At 44.8% G+C, this 14,647-nt stretch overlaps 1 protein-coding gene across 1 annotated transcript in view; it reads right to left on the bottom strand.

Moving 5' to 3' along the window:
- GRIN2A (glutamate ionotropic receptor NMDA type subunit 2A) overlaps positions 1-14,647 on the bottom strand; it is a 374,836-nt gene that overhangs the window by 197,445 nt on the left and 162,744 nt on the right. The window lies entirely within an intron of this gene.

Genomic DNA, 14,647 nt, shown 5'->3' with positions numbered 1-14,647 from the left:
ATCCAGGTACTTACTCTAAGTTATGCTGTCCACAACCTGACTGTCTACATATCCTGGTGCTCACTGTACAATATGCTGCACAACCCGGAAGGTCTACACATCCAGGTGCTCACTGTGCCGTATGCTGCCCACATCTGGGCTGTCAACACATCCAGTTGCTCACTGTACAGTCTGCAGCCAACACACTGATTGGCTACACATCCAGGGGCTCACTATACAGAATGATGCCCTCACCCAGGGCTGTTTAAACATCCAAGTACTCACTATACAGTATGCAACCCACACCTGGGACTGTCGACACATCCAGATGCCCACTGTATACTATGCTGCCAACACTGGGACTGTCTATACATCCAGTTGCTCAAAGTACAGTATGCTGCATGTTCCTGTTCCTGGGCTGTCTACACATCCAGGGGCTCACTGTACAGTCTGCTGTCCACACCCAGGGCTGTCTACACACCCTTGTGCTCACTGTACAATATGCTGCCCACACTCGGGTCTCTCTACACACCCAGGTGCTCACTGTACAATCTGCTGCCCACAACCAGGAGTTTCTACACATCCAGGTGCTCACTGTACAGTAAGCTGCGCACAACCGGACTGTCTGCACATGCAGGTGCTCACTGTAAGGTATGCTCTACAAGCTGGGGCTGTCTAAACATCCAGGTGCTCAATGTACAGTGTACTGCCCAGACCCAGGCTGTCTACACATCCCAGTACTCAAGGTACAGTATGCTGCCCACACTTGGGGCTGTCTACACATCCAGGTGCTCAGTGTATAGTATGCTGCTCACACCCAGTATGTCTACACATCCTGACTCTCACTGTACAGTATGCTGAGCACTCCTGGGGCTATCTAAAAATCCAGTTCCTCACTGTACAGTATGCTGCCCACATCCGGGCTGTCTACACATCCAGGTTCCCAAGGTACAGTATGCAGCGCACACCCATGCTGTCCACAAATCCAGGCACTCACTACAGTATGCTGCCCACAATGGAGCTGTCTACACACCCAGATTATCACTGTACAGTATCCTGCCTACACTCAGGGCTATCTACACATCTAGGTGCTCACTGTACAGTATGCTGAGCACACCCGAATGTCTACACATCCTGATGCTCAGTGTACAGTATGCTGCCCACACCAAGGTGTTTACACATCCAGGTGCTCACTGTAGGGTATGTGGCTACACCTGGGCTGTCTGCACTTCCAGGTGCTCACTGTACAGTATGCAGCCCACACCCAGGCTGTCTGCACATCCAAGTGCTAACTGTACAGTATGCTGCACACACCCAGGCTGCCTACACATCCTGATGATCAGTGTTCAGAATGCACCCCACACGCGGACTGTCTACACATCCCAATGATCAGTGTACAGAATCCACCCCACATCCGGGCTATCTATACATCCAGGTTCTCACTGTACAGTCTGCTGCCCTCACTGGGGCTGTCTACACATCCAGGTGTTCACTGTTTAGTATTGTGTGCACGCCAGGACTGTCTACACATCCAGATGCACACTGTTCATTATGCTGCCCATACCCGGGCTTCTCTACACATGCAGGTGCTCACTGTACACTATCCTTCCCACACCCGAAGTTGTCTACACATCCAGGTGCTCACTGTTATCGTGGGCTGTGCACACTCAGGGCTGTCTACACATCCAGGTGCTCACTGTACATTATGCTGCCCTCACCCAGGCTGTCTGCACATCCAGGTGCTCACTGTACACTCTGCGGACTCCACTCAGGACTGTCTAGACATTCAGGTGCTCACTGTACAGTATGCTGAGCACACCTGGGGCTCTCTACACATCCAGGTTCTCAGTGTACAGCCTGCTGCCAACTCCTGGGCTGTCTATACATCCAGTTCCTCACTGTACAGTATACTCCCACACCCAGGCTGTCTACACATCCAGGGGCTCACTACAGTATGCTGCGCACACCCGTACTTTCTACACAACCCTATGCTCAGTGTACAGTACGCTGCACACACCAGGGACTGTCTACACATCCCAACACTCACTGTACAGGACGCTGAGCACACCTGGGGCTATCTACACATCCAGGTGCTCAGTGTAGAGTATGCTGCCCATTCCTGGGCTGTCTACACATCCAGGTGCTCACTCTACCATATGCTGTGACAATTGGGCTGTCCAAACATCCAGGTGCTCACTGTACAGTATGCTGCTCACTCCATGGTCTGTCTACACATCCAGGTGCTCTCTGTACAGTCTGCTGCCCATTCTGGGGCTGTCTACACATCCAGGTGCTCTCTGTACAGTCTGCTGCCCACATCTGGGCTGTCTACACATCAAGTACTCACTGTACTGTAAGCTACCCATTCTTGTGCTGTCTACACATCCAGGTGCTCACTGTACAGTATGTAGCCCACACCTGGGGTTTCTGAACCTCCAGGTGCTCCCTGTACACTATGCTGGACATACTTGGGCTGTCTACACATCCAGATACTCACTGTACAGTATTGTGTCCATACCTGGGCTGTCTACATATCCAGGTGCTCAGAGTACAGTCTGCTGCCCACACCCCGGGCTTTCTACACATCAGGTGCTCACTTACAGTTTGATGCCCACACCACAGGCTGTCTACACATCCAGGTGCTCACTGTACAGTCTGCAGCTCACACCCGAGCTTTCTACACATCTAGGTCCTCACTGTGCAGTATGTTGCCCACACCCCGGGTTGTCTACGCATCCACGTCCACACTGTACTTTAAGCTGCCCACAGCCCAGAATTTCTACACGTCAGTTGCTCATGAACAGTTTGAGGCCCACACCAGGGCTGTCTACAAGTCTAGGTGCTCACTGTACAGTATGCTGCCGGCACTCGGGGTTGTCTACACATCCAGGTACTGACTGTATTGTATGCTGTATCCAGGTACTGACTGTATTGTATGCTGACATCCCAGGCTGTCTACATATCCAGGGACTCACTTTACAGTATGCTGCTCATACCATAGGCTGTCTACACATCCAGGTGCTCAATGTGCTGTATACTGCCCACACCCGGACTGTCTACACATCCCAATGCTCAGTGTACAGTATGATGCCCACACCTGGGCTGTCTACACATCCAGGTGCTCACTGTACAGTCTGCTTCCCACACCCAGGCTGTCTACACATCCAGGTGCTCACTCTACATATGCTGTCCACACTGGGGCTGAGTGTGGGGGTAGAACTGTGCTCAGACTATCCGCCACTGAATTGTACCCAGCACATATATAAATGTGCCTGGTCCCCACCTGCCCCCCCCCATGTGTGCACATGCACACACACACACCTCAGCTTAGCTGCTTGGCTCTCCCCAGGGTAGACTGTGACCACCTCACTTAGCCTATGTCCCCACTCCAAGAAACTGCAAATCCTCCCAGTTGAGAAAGGAAGGATGTCCTTAATTAGCCTCATGCTGGCGCTTGATCACACAGGAAATGAAACAGAAGACCTTTGGCAAGATCAAGGCAGCCACGGTTTGAGAAGGCAGTGAACGTGGAGTTAGGACTTGGCTCCTGGCTCTGCCGCTCATTAGCAGGGCAGTGGGGACACATTCTTCACCTTTCAGAGCCTCTTCTTGCATGCAACATGAGACCGCAGGATGCTACATTTCTGGAATTGTATGATGCTACAGCATAAGCAGGCACCAACCCCTCCCTTCTCAAAGCACTTGTGGAGAAGCTGTGGGCTGCAGGGAAGGGTGGTGCACAGGCCACGTTTCACTTCCTGCTGTCTTGTGTGAACGTGGGCAGGACACTCACCTCACTTAGCCTCAACTTGTAGAAAGAGGATTATTAATGCCTAGCCTGGCTGGGGTTTTGTAAGGATTAATGTGAGTGTGTAAAGTGCTCCATAGGCACTATTCCTCCTCCTCCTCCACCTTCCTCCTCCTCCTCCACCTTCCTCCTCCTCCTCCACCTTCCTCCTCCTCCACCTTCCTCCTCCTCCTCCTTCCTCCTTCCTCCTCCTCCTCCTCCTCCTCCTCCTCCTCCTCCTCCTCCTCCTCCTCCTCCATAAAGGGAGCGTCTACTCTCAGTGACCACATCACAGCTCTCTCCCTCTGCAACCCGGGTCAAGTTCACCATGAAAACAATCGTGTCAGTAGGAACATGCTCCAGAAGCCTTTCTATCACTTTCCTCTCTGAAGAAGGGCAAGCCGGGAATCAACAGTTGGCAGCTCCCACAGGATAAAAGTTGCTCCGTGTTCTGAGCTGAGGCTCCACCGGAATCAGAGTAATGCCTTCATCTCTGTTCTGATGACAACACGTGGCTCTGGTTCTTCATCTCAAATGGCAGGTTACTCAGCAAGACCGAGGGAGAGCAGCAGATGGATGTGACAGTAAATTCTGCTATGTACCCACAGACACTTCTAAGACATTAAGAAGTTGTGCCCACATTTCCTACTCCCACGGCGGAACCCGTGAAGAAATCCTGATGTCAGTTGGAGGAGCACGTGGGATCTCGCTTCTCTCTGCCACACAAGGTGCCTCCCTCAGGTCACGTCACACGCAGCTGAAACTGACCTCTCTGGTTGTGAGAAAGGGAAGGCAAGAGGAGACCAAGGCTGTAAAGGGTTTATTTTGTCTGCCTGGTAGGAACACCAGATCTGGAGTCTCGGAGGAGACTCGGGGAAAGGATCTGAGCTTTTGTTCTGTGACTTGGTAGCAAGGATACGGGAGGGCTGCCTTAGGTGTGACATCTGTAAAATGCGAGGAACGAGAGAACAGCCCCACACGGTTATTCTGAAGACCAGATTAGACCCCATCCCCTGGGCTACTCCCTGCTCATTGATGACACTCTAACCACCAGACTGCGACCGTTTCCATACTGTGACGGGCGGGTTCCCGGCTTAGCGGCTTTGCACTGGCTGTTCCCTCTGCCTGAAATACTTTTCCCCCAGCTCTTCCCATCACTCGTGGCTCGTTTTCATGCTTCAGGTCTTAGCTGAAGTGTCACCTACTCTGAGAGGTCCTCCTCTTCTAGAGCACAGCCTCATGCCCATGAGTCTTGACCACAGGCTCTGCTTTTTTATTTCCCAGAACACTTCTCTGAATCTGCAATTTATTTACTTGCCTATGTATCCATGTCTCCCTACACCAGGAAAGTAAACTAGAGTCTAGTTTTTTCATACTGTATCCTCATAAACCAGTGCAGCGCCAGCTACCTAAGCATTTCATAAATAGTCACTGAGTGAATGAATGTACTAGAAAGCACGGGGGACCTGTAAAATCCTATATTCGTGTAGGGGACGTCATAGGCACACCCACATACCGGACGCAAAGTGAAATTACAGACTCATACTGGTGATCTGGGAAGACTGGAGATCATTTCACCCAGGGGTCCCCCAGCACACGCGAACTTAGAGGAGAACAGAGGGTGTCATGAGCTCCAGAATGAAAAGACACCAGTCTCAGCGCTTGTCATGCACCCACCAGGAAATGCACAAATTAGCATTAGAATAAAAACTGAAATGCCATCCGGGCTGTCTGTTATTAACTTCCTGACTCCACGGATTCTCCTCTATAATCTGAAGGCAGCACAACCATGCCGTTCAGAGTCTCCAGAGATGTTTAAAAGAAATTGGGTTGGTGGATGCTTACCCATCTGCAAGGCTTTGTGATAGCCCCCTTAAGTCATTTAGGGGAACGTTTACAGAAACTCAGGTCACTATATTTTTTTTGAACTTGCTATCATGAGAAATGGCAAACACAGAAAAGAGAAAGAATATTATAATGAACTCCTGCATGCCCATCACCCAGCTTCAATAATTTTCCATTTCAGACGGTCTTGCTTTGTCCATATTCTTACCAATGTCCTCCTTTCCCTGGATTATTCTGAAGAGGACCCCCAGATGTCATGTTGGTTCACAGGTCAGTATTTCAGAATCTCTAAAAGCCAAGGACTGTGCTTTCCAGATATCACAACAGCATCATCACACTGCAACATGTTTTTAAATCCTTAATATTATCAAGTATCTTTTCTGTGTTCACAATTTCCCTGATTCTCCTAAATACTAAAAAAAAAAAACCAAAAAACAAACAAAAAAAAAAACATAGAGGCACCTCAGTGGTACAGTCGGTTAAGCTGATTAAGTATCTGACTCTTGGTTTTGGCTCAGGTCATGATCTCAGGGTCATGGGATGGAGCCCCATGCTGGGCTCTGTGGCATGGAAACTGCTTGGATTCTCTCTCTCTCCCTTTGCCCCTCTCCCACAGCCCCCTCTAAAAATAAATAAACTTTTAAAATTTTTTATTTCTTTTAATAAGACACAGAGTCCATAGAGTATGATTGGCCAATTTGGCTCAAATCTCTTTTAATGTATAGCTCCCCATTCCACCTTTGTATTTCCTTGGTTGAGAAAACTGGGTCTTTTGTCTCAGTTTCTTGCCCTCCGGATTTTGCCGTTGGCATTCCCATGGTGGCGTTAAAAAGAAAACCACAGGCCCGAAATGGAAATACTCAGGCCAAATCACCAAACTGGACCTCAACACCTTATCCAACTGCAGTTTCAACAACCCCCAGAGCACTGGGTGTTATACTATATTTTGGCAAATTGAATTTAAATTAAAAAAAGACCCCCAGCTTTTCCCCCTAAGGGAAGGTGACCTTGCCTGGAGCAATCCTTTCTTTCCTTTTGCTAATAACTTCCTTGCTGCCCCCCTTCCTAGAAAAAACAATTTTCTTTAACTCTGGAGCTCCTCTCTACTTGCTGGATGGGATCCTCCTAGATTCATGAATTGCTTAACAAAGCCAATTAGATCTTCAAACAGCAGACACTGGAGAAGCCAAAGTTAAGTTGAATTTTTGTTCTTTAACAATGTCATTTATCAGATGTTTTCCCCCTCCTGTTGGAAATCAGTAGTTGAATCTAAACGTTTGCTTGGATCCAGATTTCATTTGTTTTTCCAAGACTATCTCATAGGTGATATGTGTACTTTCTTTAGGTGACAAGAGTTTTCTAGTCTCTTTCTCTAACATTAACAAGTATTGATGATCATTGCCTAGATCCATTAATTCATTAGAGTTTGCATTGTAGTGACAGTCCAATTCTAACACCTTCTTCACTCATTACCTTGAAACAACGCCAACTGTCACCTTTGGAACAATGACAAAAAGAGAAATGCTGCCCTCATCAATAGATTTGGTTAGCCTGAAGGACAGTTTATCTAAGAAAGACAGAATAAATGCAGATTGTTTCCCTTTACATAGATTTTTAAAGCAAGGAGTTGGCTTTTTAGCATCCTCCAAAGGTTCCCATGAGTTATCTTTTAAAACATTTTATCATAAACTCAATGAATGTATTATTATAAACTCATGGGTTTTGTGGGCTTCAATCCCTTGCAGTAACCTTATTGATGACAACATTGTTCCATCTCTGGCCAGTGGGGATTTCATGTTGGCTTCCATGTCTTTGCTAACTGCTGTGCTCTCTGCTATGGAAAGCTGCTCTGAGAAGGATCAGACCCTCACCTTGAAACAGCCTCTTCCAATTTGAATGTCTTATATTTCTTTTTGTTGTCTGATTGCTGAGGCTAGGACTTCTAGTACTATGTTGAATAGCAGTGGTGAGAGTGGACATCCCTGTCTTGTTCCTGATCTTAGGGGAAAGGCTCCCAGTGCTTCTCCATTGAGAATAATATTTGCTGTGGGCTTTTCGTAGATGGCTTTTAAGATGCTAAGGAATGTTCCCTCTATCCCTACACTCTGAAGCGTCTGTCAGGCTCTGCCAGAAATGAAACTATTGACCAAAGTTACCTGATTCATCAGGTCTCTGACTATGCCCCTCAGCTGATCTTCTAGGGAGGTCAATTCCCTTGCTATCAGTAAGAACAAACCAAATGGTTATATTACAACATCCAGCTATGAGGCCAAATAATCTATATGTTCATTTCTATTTGGTTCTCTATATGGAATGGGAAGAAATTTCAACTTATCCTTCTGATTCCTATCTATCTTCATCACCAGCAAGTAATGTTTTATTACTAATACAAAGTGTTTTAAAAGGAAAATACATTGAATGAGGCTGTAACTTGGCCAAAACCATATGCAATCAGAGTCATTTTGCTCCTGGCTAATGGAGCGTTCTCAACCATTTGGCTGGGACAACAACTTTGAAAGAAAATAGTAGCATCCATTTTCCTTTGGGAACAGAAACCATCGACACCTCTATCCCTTCTGCCTGGGTACGAGGATATGCTGATAAGAAAGGAAATCCCCCTGATGGAATTTTCTATACCCAATAAAAAGGAACTCTACAACCAAGAAAGCAGTATTGATGGAAAGGTTGTAGTAAGGGAAATGCTAAGATATTGGAGATTAAAAGCAGTATATGCACAAGACAATCTTAAAAGATGCTCATATGCAAAAAGAAACGTTGAAAATTATACCAAAACGTTACAATAGAGATGGGATAACAAGTGATCTTTCTGCTCTGTTTTATAATACTTTCTATTTTTAACAACATGCATTTATTATAATAAACAAAAGGCTTTTTTAAAGAAATAAAATATGCCAATTTTGTCGGCATTTTGTTCATTTTTCAAGATCTAGAAGTCATTCACCCTCTTCCACAAACCCTACAAGCCCACATAGGGATTTTCCATTCTCCAAATTTTGAAAGTGCTAAAAGCAGTAACTTGATAATTTGATGAACACCAATACCACTCAAATGAGCTCTTTAAAAGGCATATATCTGAGTTCCTCTCCAGTCCCACTGAATCAAGATCTCTGAACATGGTGCCCAGGACTTTGTATTTTGAACCAGCATATCTGGTATTATTGATGCAGGTGTTCCTGGACCCCACTTGGAGACACTGTGTTGAGGACCTGACTTTTCATAGGGCACACAATTTGATACTGGTATGGCTGTTTGTTATTGTGGAGTGTGTCTAGTGCCTACAACCAGGTTGATAATTATGGAAAAAAGAGCCACAACTTGTCCCTGAACCCTTTAAAATGATTCTGGGCAGCAGACCAATAAAGATGACCCCAAAATGTGCTCACCTCTTCCTTTTTTTATGGAGTTGCATATCAAAGTCTTCACTTCCATCTGTAACTCAGAAACTACCAGAGTAGCAGAAAAACAGCTAGAATAATGTGATTTTATTTGTATACCTTTAGGCACATATGTGGAATCTACCTCTTTACTAAGAATAGTATCTGTCTGATAACAGCTAGTTTATGCCCTGTCCAGGTGCCGTAGAATAAACAAGGGCATGTGAAGGTAAACAAATGTGCCCACACATATTTTAAAAGAGGCATACTAAAAATATCTAGTCACCTCTGCCTTGAGCTAAGCGGAGAAAATAAAAGCAACAACCCCAAAAAAGAAGCAAACTATTAGACATTCAAGTTGTATACGTTTGGCTTCAACAAAAGCAAAGGAAAAAAAAGACAGAGAAGTTGTCATTCATATGAGATCTGTTTATTCTGCTGAGCCCAATTCAGAGGCAGTCGTCTTACGTAGTTCTTGGGGTACCTAGACAAACTCACATCTAGATTGAGTATATATGTACCCATTCTAGAAGGGGAGATTTCCCAAGCATGGAGCCAATTTAATAAAAATCAAGAGGTTGCGCTTTATAAGTTGATGTCTTTCCAGACTGCAAGTAGGAGGATGACTCTACCCACTCTTAAATCCAAAAAGTGTAAGGCTAATATTTCAATGGCCAGCACTGTGCTAAATAGTTTACCTGAACCGTCTCTAATCCTCCAGCAACCATTCTGCAGACAAGATATCTGAGTCTTGTACAAAATAAATCCAAGGTTCAGACCTTAATTTCTCTGCCTCCAAGGTCCATGTGGCTTCCTCTTATACCAACCTACCACCTAACAGAAGCAGTGGAAGAATGCTGGGCCCAAAGGAAAATATGAGCCTAAGTCATATCCTTTGTCAGGGGCGGGAATCAATAGTGCAAGAAAGGAAGTGCCAAGATGTTCTGGGATTGTGTCTCTCCTGGACACTGAAGAAAGAGGTCCCTTGTTATAAATAGGCATGTGTGGGTGTGATTAATCTCACAGATACACATTTTTAGTAAAATTTTAGTACATGAGGACGGTGGACAAATTGTTACAGTATACCACTCAATTGATTTTTTACAGTGTGAACACACCCTTGTAACCACTTCCAAGAGCAAGTTACAGACAGAAACCTACCTCCAAGTCTATTCACTCAAAGGCTCTCTGTGGCTCTCTGGTCATCTCGTTCTCTCTCTCTCTCTCATCCTCTGTTTCTCTCCCTCCCTCTCAATCACACACACTCACAAACACACACACACACACATACACACATACACAATTTTTATAAGGAAAAAGAATATCTAAAGAGCACCTTCTTGCAAGATACATCCACGAAGGCAAAAGAAACAAAAGCAAAAATGAACTGTTGGGACTTCATCAGGATAAGAAGCTTTTACACAGCAAAGGATACAGTCAACAAAACTAAAAGACAACCTACAGAATGGGAGAAGGTATTTGCAAATGACATATCAGATAAAGGGTTAGTTTCCAAGATCTATAAAGAACTTATTAAACTCAACACCAAAGAAACAAACAATCCAATCATGAAATGGGCAAAAGACATGGAGAGAAATCTCACAGAGGAAGACATAGACATGGCCAACAAGCACATGAGAAAATGCTCTGCATCACTTGCCATCAGGGAAATACAAATCAAAACCACAATGAGATACCACCTCACACCAGTGAGAATGGAGAAAATTAACAAGACAGGAAACAACAAATGTTGGTGATGATGTGGAGAAAGGGGGACCCTCTTGCACTGTTGGTGGGAATGTGAACTGGTGCAGCCACTCTGGAAAACTGTGTGGAGGTTCCTCAAAGAGTTAAAAATAGACCTGCCCTACGACCCAGCAATTGCACTGTTGGGGATTTACCCCAAAGATACAGATGCAGTGAAACGCCGGGACACCTGCACCCCGATGTTTCTAGCAGCAATGTCCACAATAGCCAAACAGTGGAAGGAGCCTCGGTGTCCATCGAAAGATGAATGGATAAAGAAGATGTGGTTTATGTATACAATGGAATATTACTCAGCCATTAGAAATGACAAATACCCACCATTTGCTTCAATGTGGATGGAACTGGAGGGTATTATGCTGAGTGAAGTAAGTCAATCAGAGAAGGACAAACATTATATGCTCTCATTCATTTGGGGAATATAAATAATAGTGAAAGGGAATATAAGGGAAGGGAGAAGAAGTGTGTGGGAAATATCAGAAAGGGAGACAGAATGTGGAAGACTCCTAACTCTGGGAAACGAACTAGGGGTGGTGGAAGGGGAGGAGGGCGGGGGGTGGGGGTGAATGGGTGACGGGCACTGAGGGGGCACTTGACAGGATGAGCACTGGGTGTTATTCTGTAAGTTGGCAAATTGAACACCAATAAAAAATAAATTTATTATAAAAATAAAAAATAAAGAACAGAACATCAGTTCTGTTCAGTTCACCTCATTTTAACAACAGTCCTTTGAAAAAAACCATTGTTCCTCCATTATGACCAAGTGGGAATCAAGGCTCAAAGATGTCAAAGAAATTTCCCAGGATGATACAGTGAGAAACAAGCCAAAGCATGATCTGACCTCAAGTCAGACTAACCGCAAGCCCATGGCCTTTCCATACCACAGAGCCCTCAGTACGCTCCCTTTGGATGCAGTGTAACCTAAGATCCCCAAAAACCAAATGTCATCAACCAGAAAGATAAGAAGGAAGAACATATTATCAACATAGCTATTTAGCTAGGGGTGCCTGAATGGCTCAGCCGGTCAAGCACCTGCCTTCTGCTCAGTCATGATCCTGGAGTCCGGGATCTGGCCCTGCATTGGGTTCCCTGCTCATCAGAGAGCCTGCTTCCCCCTCTCCCTCTCCCTCTGCCCCTCCCCTGGCTCATTCTCTCATTCACTTTTCTGTTTCAAATAAATAAATAAAATTTAAAAACAAAAACAAAACAAAAAAAACCATACCTATCTAGCTAATAGTTTCCATCCTACAACCAGCCCTAATTTTTGCCATAAGTCAATGTGGAAAATTTAATATGTTGGTCCATTTTTCCTGACTTAATAAGGAGATGAAATCTGAATATGTGTGTATCTTGATGTGTGATGGTGACTCAGGCAGGAGTCTTACCCTGAACATCAATACTCTTTGCCGAGGGATCAAAAATACAGAGTTATGGTAAAAATGAGCACTGACACTAGATTCTGTCTAGACACAGAATGTTGACTATACTCTTAACATTGGCATGTCTTTCACCTGCCTTTCTCATAAAGGTCAAGTGTAGGAGACATTTTGCCTAAAAGAGCTTGTAACGTAGGTGTTAGATAATACAGTTTTCTTGTTTTAACAAATAACCTGATATTTATAAGATGTCAATGTCCTCATTAAAAGAAAAAAGGAAAAGGCAAGTGCCTGGCATTTCTTAATGAGGCTCTACACTCAGCATATCACAGAAGATCTGATTTAATGCTCCTAACAATCTAATATCAGGTACTATTTACTCCATTTGCAGTTTAGGAAAGACAAGCAATGACATCCCTGAGGTGGAGAAATAACCAAGCCTTGGTCGTTGGACCCCATAATCCAGTTCTGTATTATTAGGTGGCCCAACTGGTAAAAGACAAGCTGAAATTTCAAGTTGCAATCATAGTTCTTAGTATGAAGCCTTCTCAGATATTAAGATAGCTTACAGAGAGCGCTGGAAGAAGAGAAGACAGGGATTTATGTGCCTAGAAGCTCTTGGGCTTATGTTCCCATGTGAAGATAGAACAGAGAAGAGACATTCTATTTGCTCAGCAGAAAAAGGGTCAGCTTCCCTCTTGGCCAGTTAACTGCAAAGTGTTTGTGTCCTATTTCTTTGTGCCATCAAAGGTAAGAAACAGGTCAATATATTTCTCAGTTCCCAAAGTGAAGGAGAAGCTATCTGTGGCAAAAATAACCTGTTCTGTTTTAGCTCCTTCAACCAGAGGCAAAGTACAGGACCAACAAATTCACTTATTGTGAGTAATGTTCTGAGTATTTGCTGATGGGGCAGGTTATAAATTGCTCTTGATTTCGCACAGAGGTTCGCTTTGCATCAACCAAGGCTAATAAATCAGGCCAAAAAGGAATCAAAGCAGCCACACAAATTGCAGTTCGTGGAGAAATGTTGACACGGGACAAATCTGAGACAGAGAGGTGATGCTCCGCTAAGTAACTGAGTGGTATACAACAGAAAGTACAGTGGGTACCACACTGAGGCCCCAATTTATCTCCTTTCAGTCTTGTTTCCAACACTACTTCCTCCTGCAATAAATAATGATGGTAAACTCTCACATTTTTTTTAAGATTTTATTTATTTATTTATTTATTTATTTATTTATTTATTCATGAGAGACACAGAGAGAGATTGAGAGGCACAGACACAGGCAGAGGGAGAAGCAGGCTCCATGCAGGGAGCCTGACGTGGGACTCGATCCCGGGTCTCCAAGATTACGCCCTGGGCCGAAGGCAGTGCTAAACCGCTGAGCCACCCAGGCTGCCCAAACTCTCACATTTAAAAAAATATATATATTGTTTCTCTAGGAGTGGAGACTCTTTGATTTCAAATTTCTCCCATGCATGGAATGTGCCTCCATCCTGTATTTCAGGTGATGACATAGAGACATGAGGCAATTGGATGACTTCCCTAAAGGCACCCAAAACACTCTTGTCAAAGGGAGAACTGGGGCCATAACCTAAACCCACCACATTGGCAACCCCCTCCCACAGTGGTAAAGATCCTGGGCTCTGGATCAGTAGAGGCAAGAGGCCCCAGGGTGCATCAAGAATCAGGAGAGGTGGCCTGTACAAAAAAAGAGAATACAATCCTTGTCCTTGTTACTGTCCCAGATTTCAGAAGCATCATTGCCATTGTCTGATGTTCTGTTGTACTATCATTTCTACTCAGTTGCAAAGAGTAGTTTGCTATTGTACAGGAATTGTACGTGGACTTATTCTCAAACATTCTGGAGCAAGGGAAGAAGAAATACATCACATGGATATCATCCTGCATCCTCTACCCTCACATCTTTAGCACAAGCGCCCAGCAGTAAGGGCTATACTGTGAAACACCTTTCCCACTTAAAAGAAAGTCTCTAGATCATCAATCTGGATCATTTTCCCAATTTCCAAAGCAAACTGCTAAAGGGGTCCTTGCACTTGTCAGAAGACAAAACCCATTTGTCGGCTCTTGGATAGTTTCTTTCAGTTATTTGAAGAGGTGACTTGCGTTACTCATCTCATATTGCCTGTGTCCATGCCTTGTATCTCCTTCTTTCCAAGGCAATAAAGCAAAATGTCATTGTTCGGGGGACCATGGAGCCCTCCGCATCCCCAGGTGAGAGGTGGAATGAAAGGTTCTCTGTGCAGGGATCCAATCCATTAGGAGGAAAACATTCTCTTAACTGAGTTCTGCCCCCAAGGATCGACTTCCCCAAGATGCTAACCTTTGTGTGCCAATGGAGCGGGGAGACTGGAGAGTTGGTCTACTTTTCTAAATGCAGAGGCAAGATGAAGGGAACTATTGATTTCTGTCAACATAGACAAAGAGCAAATAGAAGTGAAGACTATGGACAGGGATGGACTTGAATACAAATGGAAAC

The sequence above is a fragment of the Vulpes lagopus genome, chromosome 3 (assembly GCF_018345385.1).
Source record: "Vulpes lagopus strain Blue_001 chromosome 3, ASM1834538v1, whole genome shotgun sequence".
In the NCBI taxonomy this organism is placed as follows: domain Eukaryota; kingdom Metazoa; phylum Chordata; class Mammalia; order Carnivora; family Canidae; genus Vulpes; species Vulpes lagopus.
The sequence above is the reverse complement of the archived record's forward strand: the minus strand, read 5'-3'. Positions and strand labels throughout refer to the sequence as shown.